Here is a 22,473-nt window from a genome sequence, read left to right on the forward strand (position 1 = left end):
ACATAAAAGTAAATTTTTATCATCACAGATGAAGAAATGGTTTCTTAAATATGGCGCTAAAAGCTCAAACAAGAAAAAATAGATACCTTGTAATTCATCACAGTTAAAAATGTTTGCATGTCAAAAATGCCATCAAGAGAGTAAAAAGACAACCCACAGAATGCAAAAGTGCATTTGCAAATCATATATCTGATAAAGGCCTCGGATTCAGAATATATGAAGAATACTTAACAATCCAAAGACAACCCAAATGTAAATATGGGCAAAGGATTTAAATAGACATTTCTCCAAAGAAGATATTCAAATAGCCAATAAGCACAAGAAAAACTGCTCTACATGACTAACCAATTAGGGAAATGCAAATCGAAACTCCAATGAGATGCCACTTCACACCCACTAGGATGGCTAGAATCGAAGGACAGATAATAACAAGTGTAGACAAGAATGTGGAGAAATGTGAACCCTTACACATTGCTGGGGAGAATGTAAAGTGGTGCAGCTGCTTTAGGAAATAGTTTGGCAGCTCCTCAAAGTGTTGAACATAGAGTTCTCATATGGCCCAGCATTTCCACACCTAGGTAAACACCCAACATAAATGAAAATATACCTCCACAATAAAACCTATACAGGAATGTTCACAGCTGCATTATTCATAATAGCCAAAGAGTGAAAACGACCCATATGTCCATCAACTAGTGAATGTCTAAAAAAAAAAGACTGAGGCAAATCTATGCAATGGATTTGGCCACATAAAGGAATGCAGTACTGATTCATGCTACAGCATGGGTAAATGCTGAAAACATTGTGCCAGATGAGAGAGAGAAGCCAGACACAAAAGGACATATATTATACGAAACCACTCACATGCAAGGTCGAGAACAGAAATCCATAGGGACAGAAAGTGGATCACAGGTTTCCAGAAGCTTGGAAAGTGAGAGAATAAGGAGTGAGTGCTAAAGGATGCAGAGATTTTTGGAGGGTACTGAAAAGACCCTGGAATTAGATAGCGATGTTGGTTACAAAACTCTGTGACTATACTAAAAACCACAGAATGGTGTACTTTAAAACGATGACTTTTATGCTGTGTGAATTCCATTTTAATAAAACTACTATTTAAAAAGAAAGAAAGAGGCCAGGCACAGTGGCTCACACCTGTAATCCCAGCACTTTGGGAGGCCGAGGCAGGTGGATCACAAGGTCAGGAGTTTGAGACCAGCCTGGCCAACATGGTGAAACCCCATCTCTACTAAAAATACAAAAATTAGCTGGGTGTGGTGGCGGGCACCTGTAATCCCAGCTACATGGGAGGCTGAGGCAGGAGAATCGCTTGAACCCAGGAGGCAGAGGTTGCAGTGAGCCAAGATCACGCTATTGCACTCCAGCCTGGGCAACGCGAGCGAAACTCCATCAAAAAAAAAAAAAAAAAAAAAAGGGAGGGGAGGGGAGGGGAGGGGAGGGGAGGGGAGGGGAGGGGAGGGGAGGGGGGGAGGGGAGGGGAGGGGGGAGGGGAGGGGAGGGGAGGGGGGGAGGGGAGGGGAACAGAAACATGCCAAGTGGAAAAAATTTTAAAAGACGAAGTCTGGATTACTCCAGGTTTTCCCAAATGTTCTCTTCCTCAGTATAGCTTTTGTTCATCAGGACTGCAACACTATATGTAAACTCTGCTAAACTTTAGGCATTTCTGTTCGGGAAGCAAAGAACAACTTTGCTTCAACTTCAACTGCCTCTTTCTCTCTCCCCCTCTGCCTCTGCAGGGCCATCCTAGTTTTCTCAAAGCAGAGAAATAGAGGAGCAGTGTTTCCATCTGACCAGACAGAAGGCACAGCCTGGTGGACAGGCCCATATATCTTTTTGGTAGATATTCCCTCGTTACTGCTCCTTTACTAAAATAGCAAGCATTGCCCACATGCAGCCTGAGGATGCTAATTTTTTTGCAACACTCAGGACCAGGCTGCTCAAGCTAAAGCCTTTAATGCCAATGTCTCCACCAGCCGAGAGCCCTGACCCAGCCTCCAAACATCACCTGGCCGTGCACAGAGCAAGCCTCTCCCCTCCAGAAAGCTGTTCCTCCTCAGTCCTGAGCAGCATCTAGATATCCATTCCAGAAAATGGTATCCACTTTGTTGCAAATCTATTCTCTGCCTTTACTTGGCAATAAATTCTGAGCCTTCAAACAAAAGACAACATAGTGTCTTTTACTACAGCTTCTGCCATTTTTCCTAGGTAAGAAGAGCCTGTAAACAGAATTATAACCTCCAGCAGGAAGAAAAGCTCTCTGCTCAGCTGGTGCACTGGCAAATGAAGCCTTTCCCAGCTGCATTATAAAAAGATTTATAAAGAGAGCCTGGCCACAGAGCTTCCTGCCCAGAGGGGTGTGTTGGGAGCCTAGTGTGGCTCCTGGGCTGTTGGCAGGTTGCAAAGCCTCCTGTCCCCACCTGGACAGTGGCCCATGGTCACACAGCTGACTGGCATCCGCATTTTCTCAGCACCAGCAAATGGGCGCTAATGAAGTGCCATAGCATTTCACTTGGTTGTTTGTCATCCATGTTTTTAACAGCCTCCAGCCAAGCTGCATGTGTACCCAGGTATCAAGAATTGTTCTTCATATACTCTGGTTACGAAGCCACACCGGTATTGAGTGGTCAGTCCCTCAATACTCAAGAAGCCCTCACATTTTTAGTACCTGTTTTTATAGAACACCAGGAATGCATGTACTGGGTTTTAGCAGAAATATCTGTAGTAAATGTTCACGCACTCAACCTTTTCTTGCACCCCGACCATGTGCTCAGACAGCACATAGGAGTGACAACAAGGTGAATAAGATGTGGTCTCTGCTGTCAAGGAGCTCAGACTATGTAGGAACCTATAGACCGCACCTGGCCCTCAGTGACACACACACACACACACACACACACACACACACACACACACACTACTATGTGTGACTTGAAAAAATCTGATATACTGAAGGATAGGATGAGGCTTCTCATTTCCTAACAGTGTGCTTGTCTGGTAACTTCAATACAATTAATTAATTTACACCTTTCTCGGAACACAGATGCTACTTCAAATTATGAACAAAAGACTCAATGGTTCAGAATAACCTGAGAAAGTCAACCTGATGCAAAAACATACATTAAAGACGTTATTTTATTCATTTCTTTCTTTCACCAAGTGTGTGTACATCAATATAGAAAAGGATCCTGTTGGTGATTTTTTAAGATTATATAAGATGACTGCTTGTTAAATAAAGGCTCTAAAATAGCAGCAGCTGAAATCACTACAATAAAAAGGCTTATGAGAAAAAAGTCAGTGACAACCACTCAAAACCTTCAGAACTTTGCAGTCTGAGTATTTATCTATACGCACACACACATGCATCTATAGAAGCATGTATGTGTATACGTGTGTATATATGCATCTATGTATGCACACATGTGTACATATGTATCTATATGTGTGTGGGTGTGTGTATATATATGCCATCAGTTAGTGATAAGAGCTACAATAAAATACAACCAGGTAAAGAAAGGACGTGCTATTTTCTTAGTCTTTAAGGCCTCTCTGAAGACGTGATATTTTAAGTGAGTCCTGGATGAAATGAGCAAGCGGGACATGAGAACGTACGGAGAAAGAACATGCTCCACAAACATGCTCACTGCTCCGCACAAGCAATAACAGTGAAGCCCCCCCGCCTTCACTGTTTCCATAGGCCGAGCCGCCCAAGTTCCCTAAAGGAACAGTGAAAGCAGTGAAAAACAGAAACCTGACAGATATTGAAGGTACCTCCCAAAGCATCTGATGGGAGAAAGGAAGGGAGGCAGGGAATGAGGGAGGAAAAGAAAGAAGTCAAAGACGCTTCCAGACTTTTGTCCTGAACAGTCGTTTGAGCCCCACTGTCCATGACATGGATGTCCCTCAGAAGCCCTAGGGTAGGTGTGCAGATTGCCGTGCTGACAACAAGCATGGGCTCGTGGGGGTGGTCTGGTGACACAAAGTGAGAGGCCATCCCATCTACATGCTGTTAACATTAACACTGGAGGCCAAATGAGCTCACCCGGGCAGGGATGTAGACGGGAAAGACAGGAAAAGAGGCCTGAGGATGGAGCCGTGGGCCCTCGGATGTCCAAACACAGAGAAGCAGCTCAGTGATGAAGAGCGACCAATGAGGGAGGAGGAACGGGGAGCTGCAAGGAGAGGGTGGTGACCTCAGAATGGGATGCTAGATGTCCAGATTTTAGAAGAACTGGGTGTCACTGCAGGAATGGGTACCTAATGTAAGACCAAAGAGGATGACCAAAAGGAGGAGGCCAAAGAAGAAAGTCAGGGATCTAGTTTTGAAATGGCCTGCTATGCAGATGTTGAAATGGCTAAAGTAGTAACAGGAAAGAAGATGAAAATGGTGAATTAGTTGCTAAACTCGTCTATGAATGTGGAGGAAGACAAAAGGAGGGGTTATCTGTAGAAGGCTCAGAGAAGAAGGAAGAGGGATGGTAAAACCTGATGGCATATGTCTCAAGGGAGCAGGGGATTTTTAGGGAGGAAGAAGGTGCAATGGCCTGGAAGTGGCAATGAGAAGCACAGACAGCATCCACACTACCTTGACCATGTGGTTTTTTTCTTTTTTTTTTTGAGTGATGACCATGTGACAGTCACTGAACTTGGCGGTGATATGCACAATATTGGCAAAAGCACAGCTACTGCAAAAGAGCTGCGTCTTACAGAAGAAGAAACAGGTTAAAATCCTTGCCCAGGTCAGATAGCTGGTCAGTGGCAACCCATGTCCAGCTGCAGAGCTCCTGCTCTTATCTAGGACTCCACAGAGTCTTCTATGTAGATATCTTTAAATACTTCTAAGTAGTGTCTCAGAACAATAGAAGAAAGATGGGTTATTCACTAAACAGTTTTCAGACAAATAGCTATAGGTGGGGAAAAAATAGGCTGGGAAAAAAGATTAGGCTAGTTTCCCAACAATGCTAAAAGTAAAACTACAATTTTACCACAGGAAAAAAATAACTGAAATATGTATAACCCAGCAGGGAGAAGGGCCTTTAAAGCAAACCTCAGAAATAAGGAAGTGGTAAAGTTCTAACTACATAAAAATAATATTTCTATTTGGAAAAAATAACATAAGACAAGTAAAAAGTAAGTAACAAAACTGGGAATAATTATTCTCATTACATGTAATGAAGAATTAATACTTCTAATTTATAAAGAAAAATATCAATAGAAAACACTGCAATAGAAAAGCAGGTAAAGAATGTGAACAGGTTCACAGAAAGAGAAATACTAGTGGCTGATAAACATTTGAAAAGATGCTGAAACTTATTCCTAATTAAAGACATGAAGTAAAAAGATACCATATTTCACTTGTCAGATCAGCAATGATGAAAAACCTCGATACTGGTGAATAAAAACCCAATACTGTTGAATGTGGAGAAAGAGGAACTTTCATCCATTTCTTAGCAGAACAACGATAGATGTCATTTTGGAAAATGACTTGGAAACAGATCAAAACATAAAACACACATAACTCTGACCCACATGTGCTGCCCTAAGTATTTACTCAAGAGATACATTGGTGAAAAAAAATTTCATGTGTATGTTAAAACAAAACAAAATAAAACAAAAACAAAAACAAAAAACCCTGGAAGCAATCTTCACAACAACAAAAACTGAAAATTACTTACAAACCCATCAATAGAAGAAAAGCTGAATAAATAATACAGCTATATGACTGAAGAATAAGCTGAACCTTAGTTAATATTTCATGTCTTGGCATGAAAAGATATCTAAGATATATCAGCAAAGAAAAAGTCACACTACAAAAATATTCATACACTATGATCCCATCTGTGAACACACACTTAAGTTATATACTGACAATTTTTCTAGAAGAATTACAATAAAAAAAAACTGTGGGCAATTGCTTTAGAATAAAGGGAATTTTATTCTCCATTTTTTTTCCTTTCAAAGTGGTTTTTTATTCTCTGCATTTATAACTTTAAATTTTTAGAGGCTAAAGACTTTTGATACAGTACCCATGAGATACTATACACTGAGAGAAAACAATTATTTTTATTTTGCCTCACCAAGGATTGTATCTCATAAGTATAACATATTGCAAGCTCTAAATTAAAATCCCACAAAAAGACAGCATTTCTTTGCATTGCAGCCTCCCTGAAGCAAATCCTTAGAGTAGGCTCTGCTCTGAAATCCACATAGAAATCCAAGTTAGTAGAGGCTCTTCCTTCTCCATATCCTTTCTCCCTCTTCTCCATAATGAAGGAAAATTTTAGACTCTGTGCCCACTAGTGATCACAGCAAAATACTGCTCAAGAGAGACCCTCCCACTTACCTACAATTCCTTACACACACGTACATAAAGGGTTCCAAAGGAATCCCTCCACTTCTCTTCCAGTCTTCCAATTTCCAAGTCTAGGATTGTTTTCTTAGCTGTTGCTGAACTTGCAAGTTAATATTTCAAAAAGCAGTATAGCTCTGTGCAGCTAAGCTTATGCAGCCGCTATAAGTGGAGGTTTTCACATGTGTGGTTTGTTTGACTTTACAATGAATAGAGGTCTTGTCCCGCTTCAATAAAGCACCTCTCTGTTCGCATGCATCGTATACTAATAGTCTGTACACTGGGAAACACAGGGATCCCTTTAGAGTTGCCCTGCAGTGAGTTATTTTGCACTTGTCTTCTCTGGGGGAAAACAAAATACACTCTTCAGCAGTGGAGATATTTGTCAAATTATAGCTATGGAACAAACTCGTTAGTTCATTGGTTATCAATTGATTGAGTATTGTTTAAAATTCTCTTATTGTGATAAAAGGCATTTGGCTAATTCTGCCATCATTCCTGATTCTAAGATATCACTCATAAAAATGAAGCTGAGTCTTAGGCTTAAACTGCTCACAAAGAACCAATTGATTTATCCGACCGGATACCAAATTAGGCACAAAATGAGAAGCTTGTTATAGTAGAGGCATTACCACAGGAAAAAAATAGTTTATTTAGAATGGTGAGATAAAACACACACTAATTTTAAAGAACTTAGAAAGCAATTCCTTTGGCTATGTAATTTTGTAAAGGAATAAGGTAACTTAATATACTAAGGAAAAAAAAATCTCCAAATAGCAATACACAGTATTTTCTATTTTTAAAGTGTGTGTAATTGTGAATGGTCTAAATATACCAGTTAAGAGGTACAGATATTCAGGGAGGGTAAAATAGCAAGTGTCAACTACATGTTGCATTGTCCACAGGAAACCTACTTCAAATAGGAAGATTCATGCTAAAAATAAAGGGATGGAAAAAGATATAGCATGCTAACACTAATCAAAAGAAAGCTGGACTAGCTATGTTAATTTCAAATAAAGCAGAGTTCAAAGCAAGAAAAAAATCATCACAACAAAGAGGGTCATCACAAAATAATAAAAAGATCAATTTTCCAAGACACAACAATGCTAAACATGTAATACCCTACAACAGAGCATCAAAATACACATGGCAAAACTGACAGAACTGCAGGGAGAATCAGACAAATCCACTACTAACAGCTGTAGACTTTAACACCCCTTTATCAGAAATGGACAAATTCAGCAGGCAGAAAATCAATAAGAACACAGTTGAACTGAATAGCACTAACAATCAACTCGATCTACTTGATAAAGAATATTCCATCCAACAATAGCAGAATACACATTCCTTTAGTTCAAAGGGAAGAGTCCAGGCCACAAAACACACCTTAAATGTAAAAACAAACAAGAAAAAAACAAAAATCATACAAAGTATGGCCTCATATCACAATGGAATTAAACTAGAAATCAGTAAGAGAAAGATAGATGGAAAATCTCCAAATATCTGGAGATTAAACAGCACACTTCTAGATAACACAAGAACCACTGGCATTTTCACCATAAATTTAAAACAAAACCACCACCAAAACAGAAAATTAGAGAAAAAATGGAAATATGGCATTATTTCATCTAGGCTATCTTTAACTGAAAACTAGGAAAAAAACGACATGGGTCAAATACTTCCATTTTTGTGGACCAGAGGGCAGTCTTTTATGAGCCAATGAAGTTCTCCACAGTGGACTCTGAATGCTGTCAGCAGGCCTGTCCCTCCCCATTCCCAAAACCCAGCTTCCGACCTGGGTAATTCCAATGGTAATTTGTGAATCTGCATTTTGGACAGGCCTTCAAGGTCTTCCTTTGAAGTTTCATAGGCATGATTTCTTTAATCCTCAGAGGATTCCCACAAAAGAAGTAACCCTGGTACAATTCTCACTTTAGAGATGAATAAAACAGGAACATTTACAGAGAAGTCACAGGTCTTTTCACAAATCCAGTGGGGCCTGAAGTCTTGAGCAGGATCCTGTCTCTGTCCCCACAGTCTTGCCTTCTCTGCTCAAGCACTGACCACGACCGCTGCACTAGGAGATGCTTCTGGACTCTACCGGGCACACTGTCCCAGTTCTGATATGAACAGTACTCAGTCAGACCTGCAGGTGCATGGTATCAGGTCAGCCTGGGAGGGCAGCCATTTAGAAGCAATGTGGTTGCTTGCACGGCTTTGTCCAGTTTATTAATAATAGGAGGGTTTCTTCCTTGTTTCATTTCAATCCCATGGCAGCAAAATGTCCACTTATGACATAAGGCGGATTTATTGGTTGAAATATATATAGTTAGCCAGGCGCAGTGGCTCATGCCTGTAATCCAAGCACTTTGGGAGGCTGAGGTGGGAGAATTGCTTGAGCTCAAAAATTCGAGACCAGCCCGGGCAACATGGCAAATCCCCACCTCTACAAAAAAATATAAAAATTTGCTGAGTGTGGTGGCACACACCTGTGGTCCCAGTTATTCAGGAGGCTGAGGTGGGAGGATTGCTTGAGCCCCAGAGATCAAAGCTGTAGTGAGCTGAGATTGCACCACTGCACTCCAGCCTGAGTGACAGAGCAAGATCCTGTCTCAAAAAAATAAATTATACATATATATACACGTATGTATGTATATATAGATAGATAAAGTGTGTGTATCTATATAGATACACATGTGTGTGTATCTATATAGATACACATGTGTGTGTATCTATATATATTATATATATACCCATAGATGTGTGTGTGTGGTGAGCATGTGTGTGTATATATATGGAGTAACAAAATTTGTGTGGACTGAGGGGATGACTGAATTTACAATTAATTTTTTACAAAACTAAATTAATTTACTTCACTAAAAATGAAATATAACCATAATTGAAAAATAAAAAATAGAAAAACTATCACAATCCTTATGAGTTCTGATTCCTCTCCTCAGCACATTTTTCAAGTTTGTACATCAAACTGCACAATTCTGCCTCACCATTGTTTTCACTTAATAATATAAACATTTCCCATGCCCACTATCTCCAAAAATCTTATCTAATTAGAGCATGATATTTACTTAGCTATATTTAGATGTTTTCCATTTGGGGCTATTATTCTTTAAAAATCATGAAGAAATACATTTGTGCATCAAGCATTTATTTTTCTCCACATTTAGTATCATCTCCTGGAGCTGGATTCTCCAAAGTGCAAACTGTGCAAAGTAATCATGCCATTGCAAATAAAAATAATGCATCTTTCCTTAAGCCATCCTTTCACCCAGTTTAGGTCTAGAAATTCATTCTTTCTGCCGAGCCAACATGATTTATATTTATTTCCTTCCTGCAGCAGGACCCACTTCATCATATTAGAAAATGCACTTTTTTAGCTACTTTCTCTTAGAATTTTTTTTAAATAACAATTCCATGCTTAACAAGAAAAACTTTATCCTATCTCCAAAGCTATTTATTATCACATAATGGTAGTTACATCGTAACTAAATTGATTTTTACATAAACAGTAGGTGTGGATAACATATAAGTCAATACCAGGTAATATTCAAATATAATTTAAAGTCTTCCAAACTACGATTGTATAAGCTTCACAATAATTATTTTTATTAGCACCTCAGCTGAGGGTTTTTGCCATTTGAGGTCAGTTTACAGACATGCGTGGTTTTGAAAACCACCACATTGTGGTGTTTCAGTAAAAAGAAAATACAGACCTTCAGGCAGGATCCCAATGTCCCTGATTTAAAATAAAAATATGTATATATTGAGTTCAGTGAAAAGTTCCAGAGTGAAGTTCAGCATACCACATCCTGTGCTGGAAATTCAAAATGAGTAACACCCACGGCTTAGCTCCAGGAGCCCAGCTCACTGTACATTCACCCTATGGAAGTGCAACGAATAAATGTCAAACTCTGAGTCTCAACTCCACTGTCAAGGAGAGTTGGGAAGAGGTAAAATATGGTGGCGAGGGCAGTATTTAACTCAGGGACATGTGACTTCCACAGGTCTCATCTCTCCTTATGCCAAAAATTGAAAAGTACCCTCACGTCAGGTTAAATACAATTTCTATGTAACTATGCATGGCGTTTCAATCAAGTCAATAACAGTTCAATTTTGTTGATGTAACATGTCATATGTGTTAACATCAATTCTGTTATTTTTTTTAATACTCTAGAGCTAATACTTGTTTCCAATTTTTTAAAATATTTCATTTGGCAAAGCTCACAGGCCCTCGGCACCAAGTCTGCTGTGTCTAGTGAGCAAATGGATGCTGACTTCATTCCACGTCACCCCCAAAATGCCAAGCTGCTCAGGGAACTGACGGGGTCTGAAGGGGCCACGCAGAACCCCCAGAAGTGGCAGGAAGAGGATGGGCCGGTTTCTGACCATCACCAAAGGCAGGGTGCCACAGCAGGAGACACTGGGGATGCAGGAAAAAGCAGGTGAGGAGGAAGTTCACGGGGAAGCCCTCGACCACAGAGGGTGTCAGGTGATAGGAGGCCTTGGAGCCAGCCGTGGAGAAAAGGCTAGCGAAAGCCACAGGTTTCAAAGATGCGGAAAAAAATCTGGGGCAACTCTGACGGCAAGGGCTCAAATGAGGAATGCGCAGTCGCCAGAAAGGAAGGGAGGAGCACGGAGGCCAGGGCATGCAGGAGGCCAGTGGAGGACAGCAGTACCTGGGCTAGAAGCTGGTGGCCTGGGGGCACGTCTAGTATTCTAGACATGCGGGCTTGGTCTGGGGTGCAGATGTAGGATGTGCAGAGAAGAGACAGGTAAGGGAGAGGCTTCTCTCAACCAGTCTTCACTGGGAATCAAATATATGTGCAAGATCCATTGGGTGCCATCTGCCCTGACGGCTGAAGGCCAGGATAATGCCAATGGTAAACACACAGGCAGGTGGTGGACCCAGAGGAGAAATGAAGGGGGCCTGCGGCAATGAACTTGATGCAAAGATGATGGAAGTCAGGGTAGATTTTGACAGTAGAGAGTCTTAAGGAAAAATGTTAAATTCATCTAGCCCAAACCGTCCATTTAACACATTTTTTAAAAAGGCCCAAAAATGTTGGAATCTGAATTGAGACTGAACAGAGTTCAGCTGGTTGAACAGTTGAGTCTGAATAATACAGGCTACAGAGAAGGGCGTGCCCAAACAGGGCAAGTGGGACAAGAGTGTGAACCATCCATAACTAACCTCAAGGCATGTAGGACGTGCCTAGTGACAGTGAAATGGCACAAACCAGGCCCCCAGATGCAGGCGAGGGGCCCTGTCCATGCTGGGATCCCAGAATCCGGGGCAGGTAAGCACTCTAGAAGAGCTGGTCAAAAGGCTGGTAACCTGGAAAGAAACACACTTCTCCAAGGCCCTCCAGATCAGCACTTCAGTCTGATGCAAGCCACATACATAATTTTAAATTTTCTGGTAGCCACATTTTATTAAAAAGCATGGGAAATTAGTTTCAGTAATATATTTTATTTAACCCAATATGACCAAAATATAATCATCTCAACATACAATCCATATAACAATTATGACTGCGTACTCTACATTCTGTTTTTCACACCCAAAACCCACTGACAGCACAGCTCAATTGGGACTGGCCAGAATTTAAGGGCTCCAGGGCCCCACAGGGCCAGTAGCTACCACAGAGGACAGCCTGGCTCCAGGTCCTCGCTTCCCCTCCACCTGTCTGCATTCTGTTTTTTCTGCTACACAAGGAAGAAGTCCTGCCTGCCTCCAGAAAGCAGCCCTTATCTGCCAGGCCAGCAAGACACAGCTCAAGGCCCTGGTCAGTCGCCTAGGCTGGCACAGTCAAGCTGGTTCTCCCGAGGAAAGGCTGGATCCACTGCACATGGCCAGGGACGGAAAAAAAACAAGGTCACTGTCAAGGAAGCAGAGCTGCAGGTCAAAGGGAGAGAGTCCCAGGAGCGATTAAAGCATTAACAGATAAGAAATGCTTCCCTCGGCCAATCAGCAGGCAGAAATTGTGCATTCCTTTCAGGAGGAGCTGCAAACACGTCCTTCTGAGTCTTACTCAGGTTTTCACAGTTGACAGCACAGTACCTGGCCTAGAGTGAAGGCTACACAAATATTTATTCGGCATATGAAAAACCCTGCACCTAAAATCCTGTGCTATTTCACAAACGGGAGACGTGAAGAGCAGGCAATCTCACGGGACCAACAGGGCTTCCTATGTGTTCTGGTTGTTTTTACTACAGTGAAACTGGACTCAACAAAGTACCGCAAGTTTAAGAGATGAATCCCTGCCATGTGGACTCCAGAACGGTAAACTCTCCCTTGTTTCAGAAAGGGCACCCCCACTCTGCCCCATCCCTTCCTCTCTGCAAGTCCTCACCTTCACTATATAGTCCTCAATGTGTCTTTGAATCCCTGGTACCAAGTAGTTTTTGCCAAATGATGGATTAAAGAACAAAAGTAAATAAACAACAACAACAATAGAAATAAAGAGTAAGATATTCATGAATATTATAGTGAATGAATGTGGTTGTTTCTGGACTCAAATGTCTTTGAAGGGAAAAGATGCAGATTCATTTCAACAAATATTTATTGAGCGCCTCCTATGAGAAGCTAGAGGGGTACAAAGACAACCAGGACAGGACTGGGATTCCCAGCCCACACTGCACCCACACCGAACCTATTGATGGAACACACAGGTGTGCGTAGCCCCACACCTGCAACCTTGAAGCCGCATGCACATGGCTCTGGGCCTAATCCATATGGGCTCCTGCTTTGCCAGGAAGAGCAGGTAAGAGAGGGAAACGCAGTTTTATCAAGGCCTAGCATGGCCAACCCCTGCACAGGGCAGTTTTCTCGCATGTGTTACCAGTCCAGCCCTCCAGGACCACCTCCCAGGCAGACCCTCATTTTCTCTCCTTCTCCTTCTCCTTCTCCAGGAGCCGGCCACGCAGCCCAGCTCTGGCACTGGGCCCTGAACAGAGTCAGCCACCAAACTTTTGGAAAAGCTTGTTGCTTCGTGACAAAAACGGACAGATGCAGCTGACACCAACTCCCCCTCCTCTCTCACTGCCTTCAACACAGATGTGGCGCAGCTGTGGCCAGCCCTTTTGCATGATGGGGCAAAGGAAAACATGCTGAGGATGGCAGAGCAGAAAGAAGAGAGAACCTGGCTCTCAGTAACATCCCAAGCCGCTGCACCAGCGCCTGGAAGCAAGCACCTACCTTCAGTGCCTTGCTATTAAGGAAACAGAAAGCTGTTTAAGTCCTTGTTAGTAAGTGCTATGTTGCTGGCCAAACATATGCTAACACATCCAAACACAAACAAACACTATACCTGATACTGCTACATATATATGTGTTGTGTGTATCGATGCATGTGTATGTGTGTGTTTGTGAGTGTGCACACACGTGTGTGTTGAATCATGTCTCCCCCAAAGGATATATTGAACTCCTAACCCCTGATGCTCATGAATGTGACCTTATTAGGGTGTTTGCAGATGCAATCAAGCGAAGATGGGATCAACAGGGTTGGCCCTAATCCAACATGACTGATGTCCTTGTGAGAAGAGATGCACCCCCAGCGCAGAGACAGAGAAGACAGCCACATGAAGATGCAGGCAGATATTAGAGAGAATCATCTACCTGTATTCTGCGCCTTGAACCTGCCCTTTACCTGCGGCTTGCCCACATCAGATCCTGAGGTTCCTGCCTGCTTCTGTCCTTGGATAAATGGGAACTCTTACTCTCATATCTGGCCACTTTCACCCCTACACATGATAACAAGAAGGAAGTAAAGAGAGCAACTGGGGGGGGAAGGAGGAGGACAGAAGCTGAAACACAGATGGTTTCTTAGGGTCTCACGATGGATTAAATAAAGAGATTTCTTTTTCTTTTTCCTAATACACCTGGCCCTATCCACCACTCTGCCGGCCACCAATGACCAGACTGGCTCAGTTTTCAGGGCCTTGGATAGTGCTTCACTGAGACAAGAAGAAGAGAGAAGGACCTGCAATCTGTGAGTGAGATCTGTGAGCATACAGCCAGCCCCATCCCATCCACACTAGGGATTACAATCACTTACTTCTGCCAAGTGATTAGAAGGAAATGCAAGTGTTTTAGTCAAGAGAGTTCAGATCTAAGGTGCCAACTCAGAAAGTCTCCTGGAAGCTCTTTGGATGCCACTGCCCTAGACTACAAAGCTCCAGTGCATACGCTATCAAAATTCGCCGTGTGGCAATCGGGGTCGCCAGAAACCTCACAGAAGGACGCATGTGCTTCCTGACATTCTCCATCCGTCAAAGAGCCAGCCCCAAGGTCTCTGGAAGCCCGCACCCTTCCCAAAGCAAAGGCTCCCTTGGAGCACACAGCCTGTGTTATGCTTGTGAGTGCACAACTGGCACCACAGACCACGGGCACATAAGTTACTCAGAAAACGGATTCCTCAGAGACAGAGAACACAGTGAACACAAAGGATGGCTCCTCACACACTTCACAGCACACTTAGCAGCTGCACTTCTTCAACTCCTATACGGGAAGAACCACAGGAATCTCTGGCCCTGGGGCCCTACCTGGCAAGTTCCTCCAAGGCACTGGCGAAAGCATCCCAGTGTTTCATGAGAGGCCCGCACTCAGAAGGGAGATGGAGGCCCCTCCTCTGCTGCTCCTGAGGGCTCATCCAACAGCCCTGTCTCCTCAGCATCCTCCAGAACAAATCCTGCCCGTCCTGGGTCTTTGCCCTGCTCTGGGACAGCTCAGAGCACCCCCTTCTCTACACTCCCCAGCTCTCCAAAGCCCACCTGTGCTGACTCCCATTTCCACAATCGCTTCCTCACCAGACTCCCAGGACATGCGCTCGGATGGGCACATTCAGGCGCTTGGTCCTAACCATTCCACATGATGCATCTCCCTTCACATCGCAGGCAAAGGCCACGTCCTATGCTTCCCGTGCATCGCACAGTGCCTCGGGCCCTCAGCAACACGGCCATGGACGTCTCGCCAGCTGTTACTCTGGATCTCACTTACGTGGTGTCTACACAACCACGGTACCCAGGATTCTCTCTCTGCATTCCAGGCCACCAGGCTACATTCTACCATCCTCACTCTTAAACCCAAGCAAATATTCCCATCTGACTTCTCAGGGTCTTAAGGTGTGTTGTTCTGTGACCTGACCCAAAGAGAGAACCTGGTTTACTCGGATCATGATGGAATACAGAATTTACACTCCAATTCCATTTCTTCATTCATAATCTGTTCCAGGCTTCCCTCTTGAACCAGGTTTCTCTATCTTGTATTCAATCACTTAACAAAAATCCATTCAGAAAGAGCATGATAGGCACTGAGAGAATGTAAAAATGAGTAAGTTCCTACCTGTGCAGAGATTATAATTTAGCAGAGGAAATAGGATGGTTACATAAATCACTAAAATTGGATTAGAGAGTTTTAAACGCAACTACAGGTTCTGAAAAAAAAAAAAAAGTTGCTATGGAAGCACCTGGTGGGGAAAACATTTGTGCCTGGGAAGACGAGAGAGAACGCAGGCACCTGGGCCTGCAGGACCTGGCCTGGACCCTGGAGCTTTAACTCCGTCCCAGTTCTGCTCCGTGTGGCTCCATCTTCTCATCTGTGCAATGCCAGTGTCAGAGGAGAGCATCTCCACAGTCACCCACATGGGCAATTTTACAGCTGGAAGGAAAGGCAGCATTTGTGATGAGCCTTCAAGAATCATTAGGAAGCTGGCACATGGATGGTGGGAGAGCGTCCCAGGGCACACGTCAGCAGCTGCTGAGATCAGCCCTGGAAAGACAGGCTGGAGCCAAGGCAGGAAGAGGCTTGAACACTCAACCGCGGGCTCACAGGTAACTTGGGCAACGAGCGTGGCCAGAGGTCTCTGAATAGAGAAGTGTTAACAGACACCGACAGGCTTAACACACAAGCTTCCCAAGAAAGTTAACAAAAAAAAAGGCGTGCATTGATTCCAGCTTCAGCACATTTCCATTTCAGTGAATGTTTGAACTTCAGGAGAGAGTCCCTTCATGCAGACATCTGAGTATTTCTGTGGAGGGAACACTTCCTACCACCCAAATGGGGACATGAGGAAGCGCTGTTGCCTCCCTGGCAGGCCCCCTTTCATTCAGAGGATATGGGCAGACCTCACTGAAGAGGCTGTAGCAGGGGTCGAGCAGGTGGTGCAGACATCAGAGAGTTCACTCTAGAATGCTGGAAACTTGCAGAGGAGGCTGCAGACCAGTCAGCGATGGAGGGTGCACAGAGGGGACTCCTGCAACCCACCAGATCACCAGCCAGGTGGCACACCCTGGAGTCTGAGACACACTGTGAAAAAGCAGGAGGCCAGGCGCGGTGGCTCACGCCTGTAATCCCAGCACCTTGGGAGGCCGAGGCGGGCAGATCATGAGATCAGGAGATCAACACCATCCTGGCTAACACAGTGAAACCCCGTCTCTACTAAAAATACAAAAAAATTAGCCGGGTGTGGTGGCGGGCGCCTGTAGTCCCTGCTACTCGGGAGGCTGAGGCAGGAGAATGGCGTGAACCCAGGAGGCGGAGCTTGCAGTGAGCTGAGATTGCGCCACTGCACTCCAGCCTGGGCAACAGAGCGAGACTCCATCTCAAAAAAAAAAAAAAAAAAGAAAAACAAGAAAAACTGGGCGGGTCCCCTCTGCATGGCTCGCAGGAGGCAGTCAAGCTTGCTGCATTCTGCACTCCTCTGCCCTCCAGAGGACCTTAACACACCATGCATCAACAATAAACACGCCCTGCTCCAAAGAATTACCTGAAAGCAGTTCTTGGGAAACCTAAAAAGTATTCCCAGGAACACAATGTTGTAAGAGATGTGCACAGTCCTAGGACAGACACAAAAGCCCGTTTAATCAATAAAGGGACTCTGACAACATCCACTTTCAGGACTTGGAACCCTTCCCTTTTGCTCCCACAGGCTCCCATAAGCAGAAGCCCCCAGAGCCTGCACTGCCATATCCAGCACATGCGCGGGGCTAATGTCTAGTTCGGAGGTTCCCAGTAGCTGGCCCCAGTCAACTATGGGTCACTTGGAAGACATGGGAGCAAGGTGACTGACTGTAAAAACAATGGTCGCTATGCGGGGTTCCCCTGATTTTTCCCTGAACTCACTCTCCCACCAGGTAGAACTGGAGGAGGAGGAAAGGAAATGGAGGGAACACAGATAGGGAAAGAGGCTCCAAAACAAAACAGTGAAAAGGAAAATGCACTGATGGGACCTTCCAGGAGATGCCAGTAATGAAAGCGGCTGTATTACACACGGAAATCTGGGTCCAAACAGCTCAGAGACCACCAACCACCCTAAAAAGGCCAATGGTAAGGCAGCTGGGGAGCTCGGCCCTGTGTGCTGGTCCTAAGTTCCCTGTCCACCCCAGGCTGTTTCTTGCTGTTCCCAGGCCCAGGCCCAGAATGTGACTTTGTCCCTCTTAATTTGCCTAGCTAACCCTGACCCGTCCCTCCCATCCCAGACCAACAGCATCGCCCCAGCAGGCAGCCTCCCTGCCACCCGGGGCTGATCCAGGCACCCTCCTGTGGGTCCCACTGCTCTCTGCCCTGACCTCCCATGCTGCCCTGACCCCACTGTTCAAACAATCTGTTAATGTTTGAGCTTCCCGCTCCCTAGACTACAGCCTCCTCAAGGTCATGGGATCTATCCTAATCTGCAGGCCTCTGGGTTCAAAGCCAGGCTTCAAAATTGACGACGTGTGTGCGACGTTGGATAACATCCCTGCTCTCTGCTTCACTCTGCTCCTCTGTCAGCTAGGGACAGTCACATATGCCTGTGCTGCGGGGCTGTGTGAGAACTGCATCCACGATGCAAGCAAAGCCCTGAAGATCAGGCAAATGCATAATGAATATCAACCACTGCCTCCTCCACCTCTAGTGCCAAACACACCTGAGATGATAAAATACTGGTTGACACACTGCATGCCACCAAGGAGCTTGCTTTTGTCTGGAACACTGCATCCAGCTTATAAGCCTGCTCCTTAGAGAAAGCCTGCCTTCCAGTTCTACGGAACATCCAGGAAGTAAGCACCTTTAAATTCAGGTCTTGGGTTATTTGTGGAGTGAAGCAAGGTGAAGGCTCCTATCAGCAATGAGCCACCCTCCTCAAAGCTTCATTTCTCACCATTTCACTTTGGAAAAAAGCCACTCTTCTGAAAGTTAAAATATTTTCTCTTGGGAAACAAACAAACCCTTACGAATGGTTGCACTTGGTGAGTCGTCCTGTAATATTTATTCTCCTGGAAAAAAAATATGATCCAACAGTACATTTTTATTTCTGGATCTTGGAAAATATTTACACCAACACCTCAGTTTTATCCTCAAAAAACTGGAGCCATCCAGGGAGGTTAAGACGCTGGCCCAGGGCCAGATAGCTGGGTCAGGAAATTGTAATAAGCTCTATCCTTCAGCCCCACTACCCAGCAGGTATGTGAGCAGTGGCTTCAATTTAATTTCTTCATCTAATTAAGAAAGGGTATTCATGTGTTTCAGTAATGCAGAAACAACGGAGAAAGGAGGCTGGTCTTGGAAATGATTACTTCTTAAAGAAAAGAAAGGCACCTCCAACTTCATTCTTGGATCTCAATGTTAGAAAATTCCCCAGAGAAAATACGGAGAGTCCCTCTTCCTTAGAAGCATTCCATTCCATTCCCCGCCTCTGGGCTGCCTCTGAGATCCCACATCCTGTGAAGCCAGGGGTTCCTTGCTCTGGGAGAGTCTGAGGGCTCAATATCATCCTGAATGGTTCCAGACCACCCAACATGCAGGGCAGCGAGCACAGCTTCATCCTCTTCTATTGCAAGTGAGGTATGGGAAAAAAGGGACAGCAGACAGAACCAGAAAAGCTGATGCCAGGGCTGGACCAGCCACAGCTTTTCATGTGGCCTGGGCTACCTGACCCCTCCTTTCCAAGCTACGAGGTTCCCATGGTTACAACAAGGGTTCATAGGCCAGGTGGGTGCTGGCCCACCTGGTTCTGTGATTGTCAGTCTCCAAGGGCAGGCTTCCTTCCCATCTCTACCCCCAGAGGGAAAGGCTTCCAGGAGGGAGAAATGTGAACAAAAGTAGGCAGTGGGGCCACATGGTGGACCACAGGGGAAAGAATGTTCTCAGAGGCAGGCAACGTAGCTTGTAGCTCCCAACCCTGCCGCCGCCTGCCAGAGCGGCACTTCTACCCGTGAACCTCAGCAGCTTCAGCCAAACAGTGTGAGGTCCCTTCAAAGTCCCAAACCACACTGAATCCCCAGGAGACGAGACTTACTCTAGCAACAGTCTGGATACAGGGATTACCAACCAGCAAGCTGAGGGCACTGGAATCTATTTATAAAATATATGCATTTTACAATGCTCTTTGAGTTTCCCAAATCCTCATGGCACAGATGACCTGGGGGTGCCTGCATCGTGCATTTGAGTTTGCCCTTCATTAGTTCCTCTTCCAGAGTTGCTGACATTAGAATCGGGACCTCTTTAAAAACACAAACTGCAAAAATCAAATTGCACTGGGTCTGGAAAATTTCCATCCCATTAAAATTGGGTTATTTGCACCCATTTTCTCATGAGGTCCTCAATCCATCCACAACCTTTGATGCCTGATGCAGGTGGAAGCCCACAGCCAGTGGGGGTCTGACTCTGAAGTCACAGTAGGCACACCACACCATGCCTTCCCTTCCACGCAACACCGCGGAAATCACTCTAAAGCAGGGGTCAGATCACTCTCCTCCTCCAAAACCATCAATGGCTCCCACTGACACAGAGTCAAACCCAAAGTCTTGGCCTAGAATTCAAAGATTTCACGATTTACCCTCTTCTGACCCCTCTAGTCACATTTCCTTTGCACGCTTTAAAAATAAAAACAAAAATGTAAAAGGCATTAGAAAAGTGCAAAAAACAAGGTTCCCTAATCTCAGTACCGGAGAAGAGAATACAATAAAAAAGGCTGTTGTCTCCTTTGGAGCCACTGGGTGAATCCCCTGGGAAAGTTCACGGTGTCACACACCTTGTCCCTCCCCCTTCCTGTGCTGGAGCAGCTCTCTCTGGACAGAGGCCCTTCCTGCCACCTCTGACCTGCCCCACCTGCAAGCTTTGACTCAGACACCCCCTCCCTTGCAAAGGGGACTCCCTTTGCAGGGACACCCTGACTCCCTCCCTTCCCTCCTGGGGACTCCCACAGCTCCACAGGCGTCTACACCAACTTACTTTCTACCTGGCATTTCATTTACAAATGCATCTTATCTGCCAGGCTCAACTCTCAACCCCAGCCCCATTCACTGGGGCATGTCCTCCTTCCATCTCCCAGGCCCCACTACGGGAAGTGTTTTCTTCCCAGGCTCTTAGTGCAGGAGCTAGACCCCCTCTCACCGCAGGGCAGCAGGGATCCACTGGGGATAGTTCCCTGGGGCCTTACCTCACTCGTCTGTTACCCCAGCCTTGACCCTGCAGGAGGCAGCGCAGGATATTTGTTCAATGGATTTTAAAAATTATTATTCGCTAGAAAAAAGACCACGAACTTTGGAGTGGACATCCTGAGACCTGCCTACGAAGACCATTAGGGTAAAGAAGTCACCCCTTCACCCCAGGACCAGGAAGCCTCCAGGATGGCATAAGCGACCAAACAGCTGGGAGCCAAGCACAGTGCAGGGGGCTTGGGGGCGGCGGCCGGAGGCTGGGGTGGGTAAGACCCGCAGGGAACTCCGGGGCTCGGGCGGCGGCTCATTCCCCGGGAAAGCGCTCGCGGTGGGGACCAGGGGCAGTAGCAGCCGCGGACCCCGCGCGCAGGGGATGTGCGGGGCATCCTCTTGGGCAGTTCCGACCTTCCCCGCCGGTGGCGATGCCCCGGGCGCGTCGTCCTTTCCCAGACCTCCTCTCGGGGCCGAGGCTCCAGCCCCAGGGTCTGCGGGCGGGGCCGCGAACCTTGAAAGCCCCCGCCGCCAGCTCGCCCGCGGGACCCTGGCCCGGGGCGCCCTGTCCCGCGCCGCAGCGCAGACCCGCGACCGCGCAGAGCAGGCAGGGGGACGCCAGGTCCCTAAGCGCCCACTGCCCTGGGGCGCGGGCGCCGCCTGCGAGAGGCAGGGCAGGGCAGGAGCAGAGCAGGGACGAGGTCAGGGACACGGGCAGGGCAGGGCAGGGCGGGCGTCCTCTGAACGGAGCCCGCGAGTCCCCGCCCGGGACGCTGCCCCCCGCGCGCTGCCACCTGGCGCTGGGGCAGGACCCAGCGGGGCAAGCGCGGCCGCAAGCCCCGAGCCCCAAGGCCGGCCGCGCAGCGCCGCGTCCCGCCCTCCCCGCTCCGCGGCCGGCCCGGGCGATGCGGACACAAAGGGGACGCGCGTCACCCTACCTGGGCCTGCTCGTCCGCGGTGCGCGGCTCTGACGCCTCCGCCCGGTACTGGCTGCGGGGTGCCGGGTGCCCGCAGTTTGCCGCCCGCGCAGCCCGCACGGCCCGCAGTGCAATGCCGGCCCTGCCGCCTCCCGCCTGCCGAGAGCCCGCGCGGGGAGAGGCGGCTGCGCGGGCGGGGCGCGAGCGCGCACAGAGGCCGGGCACGCGGGAGGCTCGGCCCCGGCCCCGCCCCCGCGCCGAGCCGCACAGCGCCCCCTGCCGCCCGCCTGAGGCCCGGAGCCGCCCCGCAGGCCCCAGGACAGGCTCCGGCACGAGGAGGGGCTGCTGAGACCGCCCGTGCACGCTAACATGAAAATGCTATTCCTGCTTTAGTGGCCTCCAGAAGACACTCCCCTGATTCCTACACCGAGGGAACCCACAGCAGCAAGCTAGGAAAGAAGGGGTGACCCAGCCCAACGCTCTAAACCAGGGCGCGAACCGGCGTTGAGCTGTGCAGCTGCGCCCTGGGCTCCAGTCCTGCTCTGCCGCAGACCCCACCGGAGCCAGCACCTGCCTCCCCGACCCTCGCTGGGGCGGCTGTGAGATGAGCCCAGAGCCTTCCTGAGCCAACCCTCGCAAGGAAAGTCTGCCTGTTCACCCTACTATCCTTGTCTTGAAGGATGAAGAAAAGAGGGCCCCCCGGGAGGTCCCAAAAGGTGGAATGGACATCTGGGATCCAAGCACAACAATTTCTTTTTCTTA

At 46.6% G+C, this 22,473-nt stretch overlaps 1 protein-coding gene across 8 annotated transcripts in view; it reads right to left on the minus strand.

The window, feature by feature from the left end:
* RNF144A (ring finger protein 144A) overlaps positions 1 to 21,942 on the minus strand; it is a 535,340-nt gene extending 513,398 nt beyond the window's left edge. For 5 of the 8 annotated variants that reach the window (XR_010130072.1, XR_008677175.2, XR_008677172.2 and 2 more), the window contains exon 1: positions 21,733 to 21,928. The gene's annotated coding sequence lies outside the window, so the exon portion shown is untranslated. Of the gene's footprint in view, positions 1 to 6,358; positions 6,703 to 21,732 lie in introns of those variants that run through there. The other 3 variants (XM_004028803.5, XM_063696074.1, XM_019021469.4) reach the window with 3 other exon arrangements.
* Between the last annotated feature and the right edge of the window lie 531 nt (positions 21,943 to 22,473).

Source organism: Gorilla gorilla, chromosome 12, assembly GCF_029281585.2.
Source record: "Gorilla gorilla gorilla isolate KB3781 chromosome 12, NHGRI_mGorGor1-v2.1_pri, whole genome shotgun sequence".
NCBI classification, from domain to species: domain Eukaryota; kingdom Metazoa; phylum Chordata; class Mammalia; order Primates; family Hominidae; genus Gorilla; species Gorilla gorilla.